This window comes from Plectrocnemia conspersa, unplaced genomic scaffold (assembly GCF_051122295.1).
Source record: "Plectrocnemia conspersa isolate PC_06_02 unplaced genomic scaffold, ASM5112229v1 ptg000010l, whole genome shotgun sequence".
Classification (NCBI taxonomy): Eukaryota; Metazoa; Arthropoda; class Insecta; order Trichoptera; family Polycentropodidae; genus Plectrocnemia; species Plectrocnemia conspersa.
This window is the reverse complement of record NW_028277174.1, coordinates 25,957,909-25,976,957: the sequence shown is the minus strand read 5'-3', so window position 1 is coordinate 25,976,957 and position 19,049 is coordinate 25,957,909. Positions and strand designations below refer to the sequence as shown.

Below are 19,049 nucleotides of genomic sequence, written 5' to 3'. Positions count from 1 at the left end.
ATAAAAAAAGACTAGAATTATTTTTACCTCTCACTTACGAAGTAGGATACTGTATCCACACCAACGCAAAGTAATGAGCTATTAATGTAAGTACTTCTATAAGGAATTCTATCTATATATTTTCATAGTTTGTATTGTTGATTAAGTATGTTGCATCTTATTAACACAAAATATTACAAATTAAATATACTTAAATGCTAAATAGATTTTTATGATTGATTCTGATAAAGTATGATATACATACAAAGCACAAAGTAAACATAAAGTCGCATTATGTACCTATATATTATTTTCATTTTCATTTTCATTAAAATTTAAAATAATATGTAATAAGAAAAAATCAAAGAACAACAGATATTTATTTTAAACCAGTGATTATGCCATTGATTTGGCATTTCCAGGTGTAAGGATCAGTCAAAGATCTCCCACGAAGCGGAAGAACCACTCAGGTCGTATCCAGGAAAATATTTAACATGTAGCGATGATGAAAAACAAGAGACATCTGACGTTCTCAAGAGCTTGAAATCAGTAGCACTACTCTGAGATGCATACTAAGTGGTCTCTAAATCCTGTAAAATCCTTGAGAAGCAAATCTTATAACAGAAATTAAAATCTATATATTATTTTCATTTATTTCTAAATATTTTTAAAGTGCATGTGTTCATTACTAAGCTTTGATATTTTTTGGACTTAGGAATGCTAGAGAGTTATAAAGATGTATTTGTTTAATTATGAATAAAAATCTCAATGCTTTGTAGAATATCATAATATAAATAAATAAATAATAATATTAACTATAGGAAAAGATATTTTTCATATAAAAAAGTAACTTTTAGCTCAACTTGTTTTAGGCTTTAGATAATAATTACATTGTTTTTTAAATAATCATATCTATTAAATTTTAACTGTGATATCAGCAGCATATTTAGTGTCTCATTTATCGTTTTTAGGAATATTTTGTTCCTATTTCATTATACGTAAATAATCTAAGCCAGAAAAGAAAAGTCTAGTGGATTTCGAATGTCATGATTTTAAAGCAAAGGGACGTATAAATTATTTTGTTATAAAATTAGATAATCAGTGACAATATTTTTGTAATAAAATAATATATTATATGTAATTACCAGACTAAGCACTTGACACGATATTCACAACTCGCAGATAAGTTCAAAACAATTTTTTTTCCAGGAAAATAAAAAAAATAGTTGAAAAGTTGTTCATTTATTAATTATTAAACGAATGATATTTATCAATATAAATTAATCAAGTAAAGTTTGATTGTCTTAAGTAAATATATATTTATCAACCTTGCTGTAAAGTTGAGCACATTGTGAGTAACGTCAACAAGCAATTGTTTTTGAGTAGATGAAAAATTAATGAGGCCTGTGAAAATACATTGTGATTATTCATTGTATTATTGAAAGGTTAAAACGAATTTTTTTTCCTGGAAAATAAAAAAAGTAGTTGAAAAGTAGTTAATTTAATGATTATTAAACGATTGCTATTTATCAATATAAATTAATTAAGTAATGTTTAATTGTCCTAAGTAAATATATATTTATCAGCCTTGTTGTAAAGTTGAGCACATTGTGAGTGACGTCAATAGGCAATTGATTTCAAGTGGATGAAAAATTTATGAGGCCTGTGATTATTTATTGTATTACTCATCAGCAGGTACTTTGTAGAAAATAGATCAACATTTCAAGTGCTATTGAGCTGAACTTATTTTTCTCAGAAATAGAATCGTAACATTTTGACTTATGCTACCGTACAGCAATTTTTAAGTATAATATATTGCTTAGAAGAGCAAATAAAATTTTTCTTTAATTAAAAACCTACCTTCAGATACTATTATAGAATAGTGAATGACATTAAAAATAAGTTTGTGCTGCAGATATCATAAGATTTCTTAACAAAAAAATGAAAAATAGTGCTCATATAAAAATTACACTACGGTAAAATGATTTCCATGCCACAAATTGTTTCTAAATTGAAAATAAATAAATGTGTAGCATACATTTCGATTTAAGAAAATATACTACAAATAGGAAACTTTCATCTTACTTTCAATTATAAGTTTTTGAAAATAAAAATAATTATCTAAATGTGTCTTACAGACGACAGAAATAATTAAGATTAACCGCTTAGAGGTTTATATTTGTATTTAGTAGTGCTCATAAAATACGCTTTTAAAAAATTACATTATTAGGTCAAAATTCACAGATGACAATTTGGAATAAATTTTGTCGATAGAAAGTAACGTACTTAGCACCCTAGTTTAATGAAATGTTAGCTCAAAAAAAGGTATAACATTATTATCATAAGTAAAGCATATTACGTTAAATTATATTATCGCAAAATGATCTGTTTCTATAATAGTGTGTATAATAATCTCGCAAATCGTGTATAAATAAATAATAAAGCATGTTTTTTAAGTAGACTTATCTATATAAATATTCTCAAGATTGATTCTTGACGTTTTGGCCCTCCACGAAATTTTTTACCGACCCCTTGTCTAAATAATACCTTTTTCTCTTTTGTTAAAGCTTTTAAGAATGAACATATAAAATAAATATATATGCGTTATCAATGTCGGTAGGCTTTAGTGGATCAGCAACGCGGTTTTTGTCCATATTAGTCCACAATCACTAACCTACAATACCACTTGAAGACGATGATAAACCCCAGCAATTATAAAATCCAGATTTATATGGAAAAATAATATTGTCGCTAAGCAAAGATTTTGATTGTTAATTTCTATTTAATAACAATATTGCGGATTTGTCTAGAACCGTTCCTCATAAGGATGTGAACGAATGGTTTACTTATACACCAAGAAACAAGGACTAGTTATTAAAAAAACATATACTTGACTTTAAATTGTCACTAAGTCCTAAAACATCTGTATTCACAAACAACGCAAATCAACAACGCCGACTACCGGTAGGTAGGCCAGAATATTGGATTCCGAACACGTAAACGAGTCGCCCATTGAAAAACGATCAAATTTACAATCTCGATATGAATAATTTACAAACAACGTCGTTGTTCATTCACCGTGTTTCAGCTTACACCCACCGTCACACGCCGCCTCACAATCTAGACAAGAGATCCCACGTGATCGGGTTAACAACATTATATAGGTATCGGGAAACTAGTTTCAAAATTGCAAATTATCGACAATCCCGTAAACTAATACTCGGCTTTAATTAACTTTAAAGGATGCAGGAACACATCGTGGCTAACCGTCTTATGAGTTCTTACACAATAATTAACTAGAGAGCAAACCTGAGTTACGTTGTAATATTAACTAGATTCTAGTCAGAATTAATGGAAATACTCTCCTTGATCAATATACTAGACAGCTCAAAAATAAAAATAAATATATTAATGAGGAACATTATCTGGAATTGTTGTCAAAGATTAGTTTACTATCTACTAGTGTAATGTGGTGCTATTTTAAATTAATACAATGAAGACTTTTATATCAGTTAAAATGTTTTGCCTTTGAAGTGCTTATAGATTATATGTAAAGCAAAAAATATGAAATGAAAGTTTAAAAACTTTCTAAGCAACATGTGTGTCACAGTTGTTTCTCATTTATTTTAACATTGTTTCAAAACACAAATTTAAAATGTCATTATAATACTTTTCTAAGTTGAAACCTTGATTTTATTTTGATTTCAGATTGAATACCCATGCTTGCTTAATTCTGTCGTGTCCCAGTCGAAAGTACACGGTCTATCGGGATAATGAGCGTCGCGGTCCTTTTGTGTATCCTAATCCCCGTGTCCGTAGTCGCAAAGTGACAAAGGAAAATTCACATTTGATTTTACGAACTTTTAATGCGACCCGCAGCGCTTTTAAACTGTTTCATAAACGAATTTTAATCTTGAAAAAATAAGCTTAAGCTTTGGCGAAGTTTAGCTTATTACATAATTAAATTTCAGTTTGTTTGTTGAATTATTTTTCTCTATATACATACATATAAAAGGAATTTACATTTCTCTTGTCTTAATGGCTACGATAATTTCAAGAGAATTTTGTACTTTTTTCATTAGATTGTATCTCTAAGAAAAGGCGAAATAAACAGTTAATAATCATATATAATATTTATTGAAATTGATTACCAATCAAAAATCACTACAAATATAGCACATTATTATATTGTAGTGCTGTTTCTACAGTTATATTTTTTTTTGTAAAAATTTATTTAATTTAATTACTTAATATTTTTTTCATTTAGGTCGAGAAGTTGTCAAACGCTTTAGTAGTATATCTATGATTATTGAATTTCGTATTCAAAAAAATAAGTCTGAATGTTTAAAAATATGCTAAACTGTAGGAGCAAGGTCAGAGAAATATGAGGGATGGTACAGAATTTTTAATACCCATTCGTTTAATTTTACATAAGTAATAAATGTAATATAGAATAATGTTTACAAAATCATAAAGCAATATTATTTTATGTTTAATTTTATAATAGTCCGGTTAGAAAAATCGAACAGTAATTTTGCCAAAGTCACACTTTTTAAAAAAAAAATTGATTCCGGAGTAGGTTTTGCAGCTTCTCTGCTATCTATATTGTCCTGATATCTTCTGGCTATCGCAGAGAACATATTACTCATCGTAGATAATGTTTTTTTTTTAAAATCAATTTTTTCTTATTGTTTCAGAGAATTTATGAACAACAGATTTTTTAAACGTGCTGCTTTTGCTCTTAGGTCAGTTCGTGCGGTACCCGTTCATATTTTTTATGGCTTTGCTGTAAGTCTTCATTAACCTGACTTAAGAAACGATCACTGAATAATTACCGCAAAATATTTTTCAAATAATAGTTGTAATTACTTTTTTTTCTGGTGATTTTAGAGCTTTTTTACATCTAACAATTGTCCTGATCTTTTCTGGTAATCTTTAAGAAAAAAATACTTATCGTAGGTAATATCTCTATTCAAAAATGTTGTTCTATTGTTTCTAAATATTGATGAAGAACAGATTTCTTGACGTGCTGTTTTTATTTTTCTTTATTTAAATTTGTGCGGTTTTTTTCCATTTTACTTAAATTTAACTCATTTTTCCATTTTATTTTATTTTTTTATGGCTCCGCTTTAATAGTATAGTTTTGCCTGGTTCAAGAAATGCTCGTTAAATAAGTCCTTCAAAATACTACCATGTTTTTACCCTTTTATTTTTCGGTTGCTAACTCCTTTATGGAGCTTCTTTTCTGTTATTCCATTGTCCTGATTTCTTCTGATGATGTAATGATTCTTTTCAAAATTTTTTCTCTTTTATTTATGAAAATTTCTAAACCTGCTATTTTTGTCTTCGTGTCAGTTCGTGCGGTACCCATTTTTATTTTTTCATATTTTTAATGCTTTTGCTATAATAGTATTCTTTTCACTTTTTCTATGATTTAATTTTAAAATCTCGATTTGTTTAAGAAACGATTATTAAAAGATTCTCACAGAATATCATATATATTTTGGTTGCAAAATCAATTTAAAACCATCTTGTGTAGTTTTTTTCTGTCCAACTATTGTCCTGATTTCTTTAGATTATCTTAAAAAATCCAGTAGTTATCGCAAGCCATTTTATTCTTCAAAAATTTTTTTTTAAATGAAAACAATTAAAGAATATTGTCAGAATGATTATTTATGGATTATCTTAAGCAATGTTTCCCAATCTTTCATTATCAACAGCAGATTGAGAACTTCCACTAAACTCATTTTCAAGATTAATATTGCAAGTACGAAATTCTTTAAGCGCTTTATAGTACAGTATTCTTGCCAAATCTAGTATTCAATTTAAAATTTCAGTTGTCACCTAGCAGGTGTAAGCTTGATGCGTAAATTTACATTTACTAGCTAAGTCAATCAGACGTAATAAATATATATTAGTAAGTATTCACCATTAGACTGAAAGTCTGAGAATCGTTAGAATCAGTATCAAATAAATATAAATTTGTTGCCACGTTATTAGTATATATGAGTAAGAATGCTCCGTGAATAATACGACTGTATGATTTAGTTGTTCTAGTGAATGATTTAATTATTCCATATTAATTACTTAAGCGTAATGACATGATTAATGCATTACGTGTGTATATAATTATAATTTGAAAAATCTGTTAATTATTGGTAACAACAACGAGAGTCTGATACAATACTAAGATCAATTTATAATAATTTTTGTGTAAACTATTTCACTACATTTTATTAAAATTCAGCTTTGTAAGGTTTTTAATAGTAGCGCATTTTTTTATAAATAATAATTCGAGTCTGTTGCTGGGGTTCGAACCTGCAACCCTAGGGTTTATAGTCTGAGCCATTACGGACTGCGCCATTCCGACCATTTTTACAATAGTTTCAAACTCATACAAGAAAAGGAGACGTAAATATTTTCTATAAACCATACTTTATAGACGCAGAAAAATTAAAAAAAAAATTTTTGACTGCCAATGAAATGAAAAATATATTTTAATTCACTATTTTCTATGAAACTATGTTTTAATCACGGTAAGTTTTTAACTGAATAACAATCAACCTGCCTTTTGTATTATTTCAATGTCTTTTTTTACTATAGAAAAACGGTTTTCTGGCATTTTAAAAAAACATGCGTTATAAATTCGCAAATGTGAGAACCAAACTCAATCAAGTATCTCCGAAACTGCTTTTGCAATGTTTTTATGGAAATATATATTTTTATCCGGTAAGATGAGAAATGATTTCTTCACATTTTAAGGTAACATTTTAGTTATAAATAAGGTACTATTTTTTACAATGTGGGGCATTGCTAAATAGCATACCGTCAGGTCAAAGCTAATATCTACATATATTAATTTATTTTATGGCATATCAATAAGCTTTTCAATACACATATGAACTGTAGTTAACAATAGCTTTTGAGATAAATTTTGAACCTAATCAGACACGCAAAATCATAACTTACAATTGATGGCATCAATGGGATTCATCGAGACTCATCAGTTTATAACAATATGTAACGCATTACTACAAAATGATTTTTTGAAAATAAATTGATAAGCTCATCATATGCTCTACATTTTTATTCTAGGCGTTACTAATAAAGTTTTATTATATACTTTACTTATAACTTACATATCATGGTTCAAAAATACATTAATATAAAGCACGATTGATTATATACTTTTAGAGCACATAATTTACTATCAAACACAACCGCACAAAAACTCAACGTCTATATTTTACCCTTTATTTTTTTGCAAACTGTCATATTTTTCTGCTATTACGTTTAATATATTAAACTTACACATTTTCACATTTCCTCAAAGTGGCGCGCATATGGCACACGCTTGTGACGAGGGTCGACATGATAAAAATTCTACTTAACGGACGTGATACCACTTACACTACTTGTTATTATTATATCATACATAGTATACACGCCATGAAAAGATGTCTCAGAAATTATTATAATAAAAAATCCCGGCTGATTGATCGATCAGTGCTATGTGACGTATTGTTAGCTCAACGTCTATGGCGAGTATTATCTTTTCTAAATTTGTACCGGCCTATTTTTGCCATGACTGGTATAAATTTATGCCTTGTGTACACAACTTGTATTATGTTATGATGTTAATGAGTGAAAAGTGTTTCGGTTGAGTTTAGCCAGTTCATGCTTTTGTTTATTACATTATGACATTATAAACATGGGTCTAATTTTTTTAAACGACATTAATCTGACGTTCAAAGAGTGTTATGTAAAAAAAATATTGTATGTGACAGTTAGTATTTAACTGTTATATAGCCTTCACTGGTTATTCATTTGTAAATTAATATTAAATTTATACAATATAAAATAATCATATAAAAAAAATTTTCAACATTAATAATATAGATCAGAAAAGATTTAGTATAAGAAAGAGTTTCTTTTTTTTTCTGTTTCTTTAAGCCTAAAATTTTAGTAAAATATGCCTTAATGATATTTTTGCTTTTGACTCGGACTGAAAATTCACCATATGGCAACACTGAGCAGCAATTATGAGTAGATATTTTTAATATTATTTAATGCCTTAATTATGTAAGAGATATATTATATATATTAAGATTTTTAAATGTATAAAACACAACGCATTGAGTATTAAAACTGACATTGTTTTAGGCAAAGTGAAAAGAGTGATTTGAAATAAACAATATATGTTTATCCGACTTCGTTTATTTGCTGCGAGAAATAGCCAGATACAAGCGAGTGCGAATTTTGGGCATAGTTTAGCAGCTTGGCTACTAGGAACACATAATACGTAGAAGGTGTCAACAGAAATACACATTTGGTTTATGTCGGTTTTATGGCAAAGTACGTGTCATACTAACAAAGTTAAAAATTAGATCAGAATATAATTAAATTATTGGATTTTATTAAATTTATAGTTTTAAGATTTTAATTTAAATTTGTCGGTTGCTATTTATTTGTTTTTTTTTTGTTGTTAGTATCCTTTGCATTTTAGATTAAAACAATATCTGAGCTTATCTTTGTGGTTATTTAAAAAAAGTTATGTCAAAATTTTTTAGCATCAGCTGATTTTAAATACCTAATTCAAAAAGAAAATTTTACAAAGGTTTTACTAATAATATAAAAAAATACATAAAAACATTTTAATAATTATTTGTAATATATAATATTCCATAGTTATTTATCTACTGTTTAAGAAAGCTAAGTGCTAAGCTCGATATTATGAACGCGAAGCGTGAGATAATGAGCCGTAGTACAAAAAAGACAAAAAGGCAATGACATTTAATTTCATATAAATATAATATAGTTCAAAATAAGTAAATTTGCATATAAATTAATTTATCTATTCTTTGTGGCAATACAATTATCATATAGCAACTATAAATTTAATAAAAAATAAATATTGATAAAGTAAAAAACAATTTGATTTAAATTTAGACTACTTTTAAAAGTTAATGTGTTTTGCTCAGTGAAGTTATATTTTCACAAGTATAAATATAATTGTATCAACTGTAAGTGAATTATATCAAAATACAATTTCACCAGTAGATGTATATTTATACTTGCGATAATATTATTTAAATGACCTAATAAAAGTAGAAAAAACTTTAGTTTGCTTCAGGACATTCATTAGTTTAGCAAATGGACTTTTCGCAACTATCAAATTGCATTTTATAGAAATTTGAGAGCAACATATAATTTCACTAGTGACAATCAGTTAAATTATATCTACTGGCAAAAATGTATTTGGATATGATTTCACTGAAGCGCCAGTGAAAATATAACTTTATTGGTAATATATATGTATTAAAAATGCATAGCAGAAAATATTTATTTTTAAATTTATAAAGATTTTCAAAAAGATAATATAAACAAAATAACATTGTTTCAGTTAGGTTTTACCATAACCATAAAGTACAAAAATGTTTTGTCAATAATTTACATTTCAACAATATTTTTAAAAGCGGCATATAATTTCAATATAAACTGACAGATAAATAATATTTTTGCAAATAAAACAATGCGATCCGTTCTTAAAATTATTATGGACATTCAGAGTTTTATCCTTTTTTTTATTAAATCTTTCGATGTAACCTGAAAGACATAAGCCCAATGCGCTACAACGGGAAAAATCTGTACCAACTATATAAATCAATCAGATATAATAAATACATACAAGTAAGTATAACTCACAAGATTGAAAGTTTGGGAATCGGTAGCATCTATATTGATAATTATAAATTATGATATGTTATATAATTTATAAGCAATAGATGTCACTGCAGGTGAGGCAGGATTGTAGGAGCTTGAACCCGCTACCTCGGAGTTACTAGTCTGAGACGTTACCGACTACGCTATTCCGTCCTTTTATTGTAGAGATCTCTATTTGTATATACTATATAAAGAAATGTCTATAACAATTATGTGATTTTTCGCCATACAGATAATATACATTTCCTGATATTTTTTTAATACAGAACTAGTGTTTTAAAAATTTAATTTTTTTAAGCATATTATTTAATACTGATAAATAAATGAAATAAACTATAAAATAATAAACATAATTCACAATTTTATAAAATATATTTTTCTTAAAAAAAATAGTACTTAATTTCAGATAAAGAAACTATACAAAAAATATTTAAAACACATAATTTGCGATATTAGGGATATCATTTAATTATACATGAAAATGATATTATTTAAATAGGAATTGTTAAGGCTGAAACATGGGGTTAATAGCGAACGACAGCATGGTCTGAATCGGCGCTGTACTTTTCCGACCACCTTATAAATGCTTAAACGACGCTCTTGCCTCAAGTTTCGGACTTTGATTTATTATAAAATAATAAAACATGCATACATCTCATTTGAGTCACTAATATCCATGAGGAAAAATATTTCTGAAATCATAAAATGTCTTTCATAAGAACGATTCATTTCATTCACCAAAAAACGCCTTCATTCATTCATCTATTCATTCACATTGCCAATTTTCTACTCAACTAGTTACGTTCGAAGATGTACGAAGATCACTTTTAATTACTGCTTGGCACAAATTTACTTTAGCACCAATTTAGATGTTAATTCTTCATAATTGCACCGCTACTCGTGTGGCGTGCAGACATCAAAGCGTTATTGATTGTTGTGCCACTACATAAATTACGAACGAATCAAAACACTTGTACGCCATTTTTTCAACTACACACACACACACTCGTGCTATAAATTACTCAAAGCAACTGGTTTTAACTATACACTCATAAACAAGGAATACCATACACACCACTTCAAAACAAACAAGTATACGCCGACGAAATCGAACCAAAAGTCCAAGTTTTTGGATCAAGTGGCCCACTTGCCAATTTTGCTCGAGTTCCCACAGACAATGGTTTATACATAGCCAGAAAAAATGTATAACACCATAAATCTTCAATCGTGTTTATTATGATTTATTACGACGAGGGCTTTGCGCATCGGGCTCACGTGTAATTTTTTTGGTACACATTGTATGTATAAGGCAATGCTCGTGTCTCTCCCATTGAACGGTTGAGTGAAACAAGATGTTCGAACCACGCGAAATTCTCACTATCCGTCTGAGATAAATATACATATGTATAATTTGTATACAGTAAATAAAATCATAATCTAATAAAATAAATAAAGTTTTTATGACGTGTTTATAATAATAATAATAATATATATATATATATATATATATATATATATATATATATATATATATATATATATATATATATATATATATATATATATATATATATATATACATAACATTATATTCTAGCTAAGTTTTATTTGCTTTACTTATTGTTTGCTATCTGAGATAAGGTCTCTCGTGTATTGGAAAGAACTTTCAGTCCTATTAATGTTTATCCGTACAATACGATTCCCATGATAGCTTAATCCACTTAGTTTATTAATTAGATTATAGAACTCAGTATTAAGTACGAGTTTGTTCAAAAGCAAATATTAAATTTAATTCTACTACATAAATAATATACATACGTATAATTATAGTACTTGTTTTAATCCATATATTACATAGATGTAAAATAATTTCAATTAACCATTTAAAAGTTGTTTATTAAAATACAAGAAAATAATAAAGTTAATATTAATGATAAGAACTTATGAAACATCTATTTATAAAGATGTAAACCTACCACTGTAACATAAAAGCGTTAGCCTAATGCTTGTACTATACTCTCTAGAAGTTGTCCGAACCGAAGTTCAACTGAAGTCGACCGAGGCCGCCGACTTCCGAGTAGCGGCCACACTGCCAGAAATTTCATATGCCGTCCGTACGCGCGCATATTTGCGCGCGATCGAAAAATGTGCCAAATAATCGCAATTTTTAAATTGTCATATTATTAAAATTACACTACTGATAATTATAAAAGTTCGTGTGGGCACTCACCAATACAATATCAGTGAAAACTTTTTGGTCGTAAATATTCAATTTACGCAAAATCTTTGTCGGCTTTTGCAAAATGCCATAAGACATAAAAATAATACTTCAGAATACGAACACCATATCTGTGACTATCCTAGAATTTGTCGCCATCGATTCTAAATAAGAATTCGTTATGGTGTGACATTTATATAAACCGATATAGGAAAATACATAAGGATATTCGAAACGATTTTTTTCAACAAAATCAAGTACCACTAATTATTTTTAATTATTTAATTTTATATGAAAAAAAATATATTAACGATATCTGTTAGAAGAATATACTATCAAAAATATAATTAATCCCTTTTGGTGCCCTAAAATATTCAAAGATGTCAGTAAGAGTCTGTTGAAGTCCCTGATAAGCATGTGGTATTATAACTTGACCACGTGACCACGATGCAGCGCTCGACATGCGTATTAACCATAAGACACCTACGCGCATACTGAAATTGAACCGAACTACTCATTCTATCTCAGTTTGCGAAAAATCATATCATTATCTCTCTCACTCTCGTCACTTAACACGCAAGAGAGCGAAAGGAGAAGTATCTCACAGCTTGCGCTCGAAAGAGCAGCTCCGACTTTGGTCCCTTTGATGACAATGCCGACAATGTTCGGAAGCGCTCGAAGCTGGCCAAGTCGACTGAATTACCCCCACTTTACCTCCCGTTCTCGGTAACCTCGGACTACTTAACAACAAAGATTAGAGCAGACAGAACCAAACTCAACCGAAGTAACCCACTATATTCTCAGTCCTTTGCTAACCTTGGCTAGCTTCCAGAGAGTGTAGTGCAGGCATAAAGCTTTACAGTGAATGATTTATATTTGCTGTCAATCTCATGTCAGGCAATTCATACAAATTAGCCCTTTATTAAATACATGGAAACCTCAATATAAACATAAATGTTTTTTTATGAAACAAAATATTCAGAAATGTATACAATTTCCATGAAAAGTTACACATCAAAGCATCATAGATATAGGGTAGATTTCATAGTCGATAGTTTTAAATATATATAAAAAAAAAAATTAAATGTTCTTAAGCACGACAGACTTAACTAAACTTAGTGAATGTCAGAAAAGGCCTCACAAAGTTGCTAGAATGTGACATAAAAACAATAATGGATACTAACTATGCAAAGTAACTTTAAAACGACGCCATTACCTACAAGACCGCCGCTTCCATGAAAGTGAACAGTTACGATTATGGAACCGCTTCTGGTGTTCTGACACTTCTGGTAGGTACGTGAGACTCATCTCGAGACTCGGGATCATTTTTCATCTGCTCATTCCGGCAACCCTGTCCGACCCGTTCAATTCGCGAGCGCGCATAAATTACGCAGACAAAGTGTTATAAATTAACTATGAGAGGTAGACGACGGACTGAAGCGAGAGACCCATAGTCATCATGATCACGATCAATATTGTTCGGTCACATTGATAATATTGGAATACAAATAAATTGAACGGCAGACGAACGAAGGTCATAAACGAGTGTCACGAGCGAATAGAGAGAAAGACAATTTATGACATTTCTAGTGGTAATGAACGAAGACTGGGTCACTAATACATACTACGTAACTATGTCTTTCGAAAGCTTGTAGATATAATATATTACAATAATTAATTCGAAAAAACATTTCAAGGACTCCACTTCAACTTCTAAACACAATTTAAAAACAGTGTCTTGATGTTTGATAAACTTAAGCATCATACCATGTGATTATTTTTTTAGTATACAAGCGGCCCTCGACTTTCGCACAATTCGCTATTTCGCACATTTAAAAAGAATACATTTTTTTTAAATTTAAAAAAAATTATAAACATGAGTGAAAAACGGAAAAATTTCAGTATTGATACGAACAAAAAGAAATCAAGGACTCATAAACTTCACACAATTCGAGACAAAGATGGAAATTATTAGACGTTCTGATAGGGTGAATCTTTTGCTTCAATCGGACGTTCGTATGATACAAACAGGTCTATGATATGTTCAATTTTGCAAAATAAAAATATAATTAAGGAATACCTTCAAAATTGTCAAAATTAAAGATATATTTCCACAATCTATAAAGATATTTTTCCAAAAAAACACGGCTAAAAAAACATGGATGAAATGGAACAATTTTTGCCATCATGGATCGATAACCAACGTCAAAAAGATGTCCCTCTGAGTACTTCAATTATTCAAGCAAAAGCATTTAATTTGCACAAAGATTGGAAGGATAGATAAAAAAATATTTTAACACGGTTTTTCAAGCAAGTAACGGTTGGTTTTACAATTTTAAAATGAGGTATTTTTTTCATAATATTTACTGTAGAATCGGCTGATGCGGATAAAGATGCTCCAAAATAATTTATTTCCTAATTATACAAAATTATTGAAGAAGGAGAATATTCCTTTAGGCAAATATTTAATGTAGATGGAACATTTTTATTTTGGAAAACTCTTTAACAATGAAAAATATTAATGAAGCCTTCACGCATATTGACAAAGTTTTAAATATTATTAAGGATTGTGATCCCAATGAAGAATGCATATCTAAAGTGCGTAGGGCGATTAATAAAGACATAGCATGTTATAAAATACTATATGAAGAAAAGAAAAAGAATAGTGTAAAACAGTTAACTCTTAATAAATTTTTAAAGGAAATACCCTTAAACCCCACTTAAACATGTCTTTTAAACGCCTCTTAAAAAATCTTATATTTACTTGATAAATAAATATTTTAAAATATATACAATTTCAATTTTTTTAACTTCCCTCTACTTTCGAACATTCAACATTCGCACACATTTTTAGAAACCAATTATGTTCGAAAGTAGAGGGCCGCCTGTACTTAGGAAACTGAAATTCATTGATGCTTGCTCTAGAGTTGAACAGTGTGAAAGATATTTTTTGATGATTTACTCATTATTTACCCTCAAGACGGGAGACATCGTAACTGAGAACACGGCCGCAGTCGTCAATCGTGACGGCTTAGGTCTACAACGGAGGTGGAGCAAAACTAAATGGTATTTTAGCTAATGAGCCGGTAGGTAAGAAGTTATGCTTGACCATAAAGAGCGGATGGAAACATCAAGAAAACCTTAACCTCATTTTTCTAAAAAAATCAAGGCTTATACTTAAATATATAAGCAAAAGTTTATAAAATCAAGTGCGAAGTTAAGCTTAAATACAAACGTTAGTTAGGTTAAATTAGTACTTTTGCTTTAAACGAATCTTATCCAACAATATTTATTTTTTAATCTTACGTTGTATTATGACGTGAGCCCAATATGTTACAATGGGTAAAATCAGAGCTGATAGGGTAAATCAATCAGTACACAATTAATGCCTAAAAGTAAGTATTGAGAAAAGAAAATCAGTGACGTATATTATAATAATTAAAATCTTTTTTTATAACATAAAATCGATAGATATCACTTTTTGAAAATGGTAGATTTTTATAAATAAAAATTAGCGACTGCCGCATGAATTAGCTTTGCAGGCTCTGAATTATTGGTCCAGCGCCATACGATCTATGCTATTTCTGTCTTTTACGTTCATTGGAAAAGTATATTTATTAATAGTTCTGAAGGTGTATAAGTTCTGAATGTATATTTATGCCATGTCAAACATGTAATCTTATTATGGGAATATATTTATAAATAAATAGAATAAAAATTATTGATATGTACATCAAGTATACATCACCGGAACATGCCAAAAATTTGGTAACGTAACAGAAAAAATATTTTTTTTTACTTAAAAAAAATATTTAAATAAAAATTAATGTTTTTTGTTATAGTTTACTGTGATAATAATTAATAAATTTAATATAATATGAACAGTTATTATTAATAAATAAAAATCGAGACTCATTTGACTGCGCAGCAAAAAATCGCAAAAGGTTCGCGAGTATACAAATATTGCATTAAATTGTATTTATAAAACATTTATACCGTGTATAAATATGAAAAAGAGAAGCCACCGTATTGTGATCCATTCCCAAGTAAGCTTACTATATAACTGTTTATATTGAAAATTTAAACAAATAAGAATCTAGTGATGAAATTCTGTATCTTCCAAAAAAAAAGTTAAAATAAAGTAAAAATAAAACCTTCGGGCTCGTCCGGGATTTGAACCCGGGACCTCTCGCACCCTAAGCGAAAATCATACCCCTAGACCAACGAGCCATATACAAGTAGCAGCAAGTTATCAGCTTGTAAAATTTTAACAATTGGCAACATCACGTTGCGAAATCGTCATTTAGACACGACGAACGTGACCCAGAAAGCGATTCATAAATGAAAGTGCATTTTTCCGTGTACATGAGGCTCGTTGGTCTAGGGGTATGATTCTCGCTTTGGGTGCGAGAGGTCCCGGGTTCAAATCCCGGACGAGCCCGGTATTTTTTTTGTAAAATATTTTAAATAAATATATCAATTGGAAAATTTAGGAGATATTTTTAAATTGTAGTTTCTATAAATATATATAAATAATAAATGATCCGAAAATACAACGGTGAAATATTTCAATACATATTTCAATACAATACAATGGAATAAAAATGAAGAAAAATGTTTTTACTATGCTTTGAGAATCCAATGTTCTACAACGCATTTTATAATTTGTGTTATTAAGTAGTAGTGACTGTCAAGAGAAATTCTGATAATTGCTTAATAAAAATGCTTAGCAATAATTATAAGTATATGATTAAATGTAATTAAATTAATTATATTGCGTTTATGAATCATTATAAAAATTTTCCAACATACCATATGTTACTGTATTTAACTACAGTGAATTTATTCTCAAATAAATTAAGTTTGAATCACCCTCTTTTATCTTATATCAGCTAAATATAATATATAACTTTATTTAGTTAGTACGTAATAAAGAGAAAAATATAATATAATAAACACGAATAGCTAATATTGAATTACTATATATAAAACACAATATAAAAATCTAATATTCCATATCAAAAAATATCATGGTAGGATCAAATGTTTGCAAGCAAACAAAAGTATTCTAAGAATCGTATCTTGTCGAAGGAACGTTATGTATATATTTTACGGGATAAAGTTTGCAAATCTTTGTATCATGTTTGTTATTAAACATGATATGCTAAATATGAATTATTATATAATATTACATTAATTTCATTTTCGTTGAATATCTCGCTATTAACACAACTGATAAGAGAAAAATACATTATAAGTATTAACTAGATACGTTAATTGGTTTAGCTCAGGGCAGACTATAAAAAAATTATGTATTTCAATGCTTTTATACGATATTTTAATCAAATGTATTTTAAGATTTTTACGTTACTTGCTTGTAATGAGTCAATAGTATACATATATATTTTTTAGATTTATTTACATGTATTTAATATATTTTATATATGCTTAAAAAATATTTAAGATTTTCTCAACTACTCTAATCAGACTTATCATTATTATTATTCTACTATGGTTATTATTAAAATTTAGTTGTGCTATTATATTAAACCCTATCATTAAAATTTGACAAGGATAACCAAAAGCCACCGACTTGGTCTTATTCTCTGTTCAATTCGATTATCGCTTTTGACTTTGATATGCATTCGTACTAAAGTAACGAAAACCATGTGCTTGCCGAAATTCCTCTCGGCGTTGATCTGGGCCACCAGCTGTTCACACGGAAGACAAGAATGCCCATCTCGACGAAAGGATAGTGTCAAGCAGGGGCCAACCTTCGAGTCCATCATTCGGCGTGGCCTTTCGTCAAATGCGTATTCGATAATCACACAGCCATTTGGAAGACATGAGCCGGCGACGATAGAAATAGAATGAGTTATGATCCTATGACGAACGGGCTTGGTCAAAGCGACTGGGAACGAATCGATTTATGTAAAAATTAAAATATAATATACGCGGACTATTCAAAAAGAACCCGAACTATTTCAGGAGGGGGAAAGAGAAGTTACTCACGACTTTAAGATATAATAATTAATGATTTGAGCTCCTCGCGAGTCTCTGTGAAAATAATATGAATGAAAACCTAAAGGCAAGAGCAGGAAAAATGCATGAAATGACAAAAAACTGTAGTTAATTCCAGATTTTCATACAATAAATTGTTTTCAATAAATCCAAATTTTTCCAATGATTTATTAAACATTTCAATTTTTCTCTAGCTAGTGTAGAAGTGGACGCTATATGCACATATACACATATATAGAGTTTCAAAAGAACATTATTAAGATCAGTCTGGATTTAATTGTGATTAAATTATCTAATTTAGGATGTTCTAAAGGTCTCATTGAGTTATTCTCATATTACTTGACCGATAGATATTGGTTTAAGTATGAATATTAATTTTCGGAATGATTTAATACTTCTACTGGACTACCGCAAGAATACAACTTGAGCTCATTGCTGTTTCTATTGCTCAATTCAATCGATGTTTTCATTAAATGCGGATGACTTGAACATTTTGAAAAGAGATCAATGGATTTCGGATACCCTTGACCTACAGGAGAATCTCAAAGTATTCAATAACCAATTGCCTTTCAATGCCATTAAATGTCACACAATTAAAATTTTATGATCCTCAAAGTCGGCGGAATACTCATACCATTTCAGTGGATATATTCTAGACAAGCCTTCCTTTACTAAGTATCTTAGCGTGACATTTGAGAAGCACTGGATATTTAGCTTTCACATTGTAGAGACTAACAGCAGATCGACATTGAAGCTAGATTTTATCTTAAAAAATACGCACTACTTCAAGTATTGATACCCGACCAGACGTCCTCTTTGAGGAGGATTGTTCTCCTTTGTTCTTCTTTGTCTTTCTAGAACAAAAATTTCCGAAATGATATTTTTGTAATCTGGTCACCTTAATTTACATCAAATCTTATTTTATCTTAAAATAAAATGTATTTTATAAAAATACAGTTAAAAGTTCTTTATAAAATATAGTCCTTTAAATGTTTTAAAATTAACCAGATTTTGAGTAGCAAAGATACATAAAAACAAATAAATTTAGGGCAGTTTCTGAAAGCTTATTGTTTCACAAAAAAGTTTCATATTTTTATGCTACTTTTTA

At 29.0% G+C, this 19,049-nt stretch overlaps 1 protein-coding gene and 2 non-coding genes across 4 annotated transcripts in view; 1 reads left to right on the top strand and 2 right to left on the bottom strand.

Annotated features, from left to right (window-relative positions):
• loh (thrombospondin type 1 domain containing lonely heart) overlaps nucleotides 1-19,049 on the bottom strand; it is a 263,706-nt gene that overhangs the window by 224,308 nt on the left and 20,349 nt on the right. The window lies entirely within an intron of this gene.
• TRNAP-AGG (transfer RNA proline (anticodon AGG)) lies at nucleotides 16,079-16,150 on the bottom strand. The gene has a single exon. It is a non-coding gene; the product is annotated as a tRNA-Pro (tRNA).
• TRNAP-UGG (transfer RNA proline (anticodon UGG)) lies at nucleotides 16,290-16,361 on the top strand. The gene has a single exon. It is a non-coding gene; the product is annotated as a tRNA-Pro (tRNA).